General features: G+C 26.9%; 1 pseudogene; it reads left to right on the forward strand.

Moving 5' to 3' along the window:
- The first annotated feature begins 449 nt into the window (after positions 1-449).
- Positions 450-1,441, forward strand: LOC110825830 (agamous-like MADS-box protein AGL62 pseudogene; annotated as a pseudogene).
- Positions 1,442-5,257: the final 3,816 nt, after the last annotated feature.

Below are 5,257 nucleotides of genomic sequence, written 5' to 3' on the forward strand. Positions count from 1 at the left end.
AGACAAATAAATAAAATTAAAAGTAGCTCTCTTACCTTCTCAGTCCCAAATTAATATCGAGAATATATATACATATATATAACATAAAAAATGTATAATTTTCAAGAAGGTTCAATTTTCATGTATATCCATCTAGCTATGTATCTATATAAGTTAAAATAATGATGATTTTGCAAATTGTATAAAAGAACAGCTAAAATTTAACTTTAATTGTCCAGATTTTTCCTACCATATATTTCAATAAGGAGGAGATTCTCATGCAACCCTAAACAAGTAAATTATTAAAACAAGAAAATATATACAGGATGTCTACCTAAAATTTATTAATTCACAACCTTGATTCAAATCTCCTATAAATATCACTCATTTCCCCCTCTTTCAATACAAATTATTTTTCTCCATTAATCTCTCTATTAATTTCTCTCTGCACATATTCAATACTTGTGACCATGGCGAGAAAGAGTAAGGGACGACAAAAGGTTGAGATGGTGAAGATGAATAATGAAAGCAATCTCCAAGTAACTTTCTCCAAACATCGAGCCAGACTTTTCAAGAAGGCGAGTGAATTGAGCACTCTATGTGGGGCTGAGATTGCTATTATCGTCTTCTCACCCGGTCAGAAGGTCTTCTCTTTTGGCCATCCTTGTGTCCATACTGTGTTGGAACGTTTTGTTTGTGGTAATCCACCACAAGCTGCTTCTGGAACCATGAAACTCATTGAGGCTCATCGGAACACTAGTGTCCGTGAGCTAACACGCATGGCAATGAAAGTAAAAATAAATAGTAAATTAAAAATGCATTATGCAAATACGGATTCAAGTGCACGTTATATTAAAATATCTATGTGTACTTAATAAATTTACTATGCAACGTGTTATAGTTTATACTAAAAATATGATATTTCAATAAATTATAAATATTCGAGTGTTGTTAAAATAATAACTCAGATTGAAAAAATTAATTGAAAAATTACAACCATGTTCTATATTTATAAAATTTGTATAAAACATATTGTGCTTTTTCATTAGCATAACTACTACTTATGATGGAAATTGGGAGGAACCCCAATCTCTTTGGGGTCTGAGTTTTTTTCAAAAAAAAAAAATGCTCTCGAAGACAGATTCCTTCAAGAAAATATTAATTCCAATTGAGAATATTCGATTAAAAACATGACTATCTAAATCCTTCCATTTTGTTGCAAATTTATTGGGAAGAATGACGAGATTAATGAAAAAGCAAACGTAAAAATTTAGTTAGATAATCCTAAAATTCTGACTAAAATATCTCTCGTGGAAACACTTTTAAGTCCCTATGGATTTAAATAGAGTATATATCATTTTGAATCAATGTAGAGAAGCTTAATAGAGAAGATGAGCAATCATCAAAAGCGTCAAGAAAGATAACATACTATGAAAGACAACTCACCATAGTGAAGAATTGAGCCAAATTGGAATAGTTTTATATGGAAGCTTCATCAAAACCTTTTATGGCTAAGGTTGAAAAGAGGAAAATTGTTATTAAAATAATTAGTAGGTTGGTAATTGTATGATATTCAGTACTTTGGGATTTTTTTATAATTTTAATTTTTTTTTATATATAACATGTTAAACTTCATGGTGGTTTCGCAATATTCGCTATAATTTTATTGCCAAGTTTGTAATTTTTTGTTGACTAACTTAATATTCATGTTTGGAGAAACATGAAAAATATTTTCATTATCTTCCCAAATTTGATATATATATATATATATTAGGAAATAGGTTGGTAATTATATAATATTGTGTATTGGGATGTGTTATTCAAATTTTATTTATCCGTGCATAGATGTTGACACTATTTTCATTATCTTGTCAAATTTGATGAGCAAGAAAATGTGGCTGCTAATAACTATTTCTAAGAATATTCATCTCATTTCGTTCGACAAGCAATGATAATTTGGAATGGTAAATTCGTATAACTTAAAGTAATATTATATCAATTTTCAAGATTTTTTTACTATATATTTCAATGAGGTGATTGTAAAGCATTCCAAACAAATAAGTCTTTAAAGCCGATATATTTACAAAGAAAATTCGTCTAAATCAAATTATATATTGAACAATATAAAATAAAAATGCCCAACTTGGTGACTTAGAACGAGTAAGTCGTCAAAACCAAAAAAAAATTATATAAAAAATTCATCTAAATCAAGTTGTGTTGGATGGTGAAAAGTGATAATTTCCAACTTGATGATTCCAAACAAGTAAGTTATTAAAGCTAATAAATTTGAATAGAAAATTCATCTAAATTAAATTATGTATTGGATAGTAAAAAATTATAATGTCAAACTTAGTGACTCCAAATGAGTAAGTAATTAAAGTTAAAAAATTTATAAAAAAGATTTACCTGACTCAAGCAATATGTTGGATAGTGCAAAATAATAAAGTCAATCTGGTAACACCAAATAAGTAAGTAATTAATCTAAGAAATTTTTATAGAAAATCTGCCTAACTCAAACTATAGGTTGAATAGTGTGAAATGATAATGCACAGCCTGATGATTCCAAATGAGTACGTAATTAAAGTTAAAAATTTTCTACAAAAAATCCACCTAACTCAAGCTATATGTTGGATGGTGTATAATGATAATGCTCAATCTTGTGACTCCAAATGAGCAAGTAATTAAAGCTAAGAAATTTATGCAAAAAATCCATTTAAATCAAGTTATATATTAGATAGTGCAAAATAATAATGTCTAACCTAATGACTCTAAATGAGTAAGTAATTAAAGTAAAAAATTTATATAAAAAATCCATCTAAATCAGATTATATGTTTGATGGTGAAAAATGAAGATCCCCAACCTGGTAACTCCCAATGAGGAAGTAATTAAAGCTAAAAAAATTTATATAGAAAATCTCTCTCAATCAAGTTATATATAGAATAGTGCAAAATAATAATGTCCAGCCTAATAATTCCCAATAAATAAGTAATTAAATTTTATAAATCAGTTTATATATTAGATGGTGCAAAATGATAATACGCAATCTGCTCCAAATGAATAAGTAATTAAAGCTAAGAAATTTATATAGAAAATTAATCTAAATCAAGTTATATATTCGATAGTGCAAAATGATAATGTCTAATCTGTTGACTCTAAATGAATAAGTAATTAAAGCTAATAAATTTATAAATAAAGTTATTTGTTGGATAGTACAAAATGAAATTTTCCAATTTGATGAATCCCAATTTGATGAATCCCAATGAGCTCAATATGATCCTCACACAGGTTTGAGTAGACCGTATTTAGATTTTAAAACTTATTTTACTTATTTGATCTTCCTTTTGTTCGATTACAACTTATACTGAATTGTACTTATTATTTAAAACATATGAAAATAGGTCATGAATCAACTGGAAATTGAGAAAAATCGCAATGCAGAGCTTAAGGAAATACAAAAAATGTGTGAGAGTAAGTGGTTGTGGATGGGTCAAAAACAGGAAATGCATTTCTCAGAACTTGAGCATTTAAAGACATCTTTTGAGGAATTGAAGAAGAAAGTTACTAAAGAAGCTGAGATGATTATAATTCAGAACAAATTAAACATGATGCCTCATGTATTAAACGACCCAAACACAATACCTAATGTGCTCAACGATATTCCCAATATATATATTGAAGGAAATGGAAAAATAAGATTATACTAAGTGCATTTCTTGACTAAGTCTCGGAAGGATGAAATTAAAAAGAGTTGCAAACACAATGCTTGCAGTTTGTTTTATTTTATTTATGTTAGATATCTGATGCCTTAGCATTTGGGTTTTCAACATGTTCCTTTTCATTGTAGCGTTGTGGTACTTTCAAAGAGTGCAATAATAACATAATTTTTTTATCTTATTAAATGACACTCTCGGTGACCTGTATGTTCCTCCAATTTATTGATGCGATAAATAAATCATGATGATGAGTCAAAAGTGTTTAGTCATAATAAATCAATTATATTGGTTAAAGTCCTATAAATAATTTAATACTAAGCCTATGTGGGTACCATGCACAAGCTCGAGCTAAGAAAATTGTTGTAACACATAAATGGTAGCTAAGAAAATTCTACTACTTTAATGTGAGTAATTAATCTTAAAATAAATCAATAATGAAATTAGGTAATATTCACGGGAAATATTTTATCGAGAGTACTTATCTAAGTATGGAAATATATCTATATATTTGGGAATATATATCCCAAGTATGGATAATATCTTCATTAAATGTTAATTGTTTATTTAACTTATTCAATTGTATGAGATATAATTTAAATAAAAATTCTCTAAAAAATGCATGGAAGTTTTTATATTAGGACCAAAGAGTATTAAATAGAAATTTTCAATCAAATGGATCAAAGAAATTGGATTTTGTTTAAGCAGGCTCAAGTTGAAGTGTTGTACAAGTAAAATAATTGTAAGTCACCTTTTGAAAGAGCTAAACATGAATTATATAAATTTTAACTTTAATTGAATATCACACGCAATCGAATTAAAACTTTATTGTTATAAAGGTTAATCGACTGTTACAATTAAATTTAATTATTTAAAATTTTGAATTTTAAATGTGATCCAATTGATAGTAATAGTTTAATTTGCAACTTCGATCCTTCCTTAATGCTTATAAATAAAATTAAAATTATCTATTGTACTAATGATCAATTAATTTTATAAAGAATTCATCATAATTTTTAAATTTTAATATATCTTATAATACATTTTTAAATTTTTTATTACTTTAACATAAATTATCTAAGGATTTTTATCATTGCAATTTGATTCATTGTGTCTCCTAACAAGAGACAAATAAATAAAATTAAAGTAGCTCTCTTACCTTCTCTATCCCAAATTAATATCGAGAATATATATACATATATAAAACAAAAAAAATGTAAAATTTTCAAGAAGGTTCAATTTTCATGTATATCCATCTAGCTATGTATCTATATAAGTTAAAATAATGATGATTTTGCAAATTGTATAAAAGTACAGCTAAAATTTAACTTTAATTGTCCAGATTTTTCCTACCATATATTTCAATAAGGAGGAGATTCTCAAGCAACCCTAAACAAGTAAATTATTAAAACAAGAAAATATATACAGGATGTCTACCTAAAATTTATTAATTCACAACCTTGATTCAAATCTCCTATAAATATCACTCATTTCCCCCTCTTTCAATACAAATTATTTCTCTCCATTAATCTCTCTATTAATTTCTCTCTGCACATATTCAATACTT

This window comes from Carica papaya, chromosome 1 (genome assembly GCF_054855325.1).
Source record: "Carica papaya isolate Zhongbai chromosome 1, ASM5485532v1, whole genome shotgun sequence".
In the NCBI taxonomy this organism is placed as follows: domain Eukaryota; kingdom Viridiplantae; phylum Streptophyta; class Magnoliopsida; order Brassicales; family Caricaceae; genus Carica; species Carica papaya.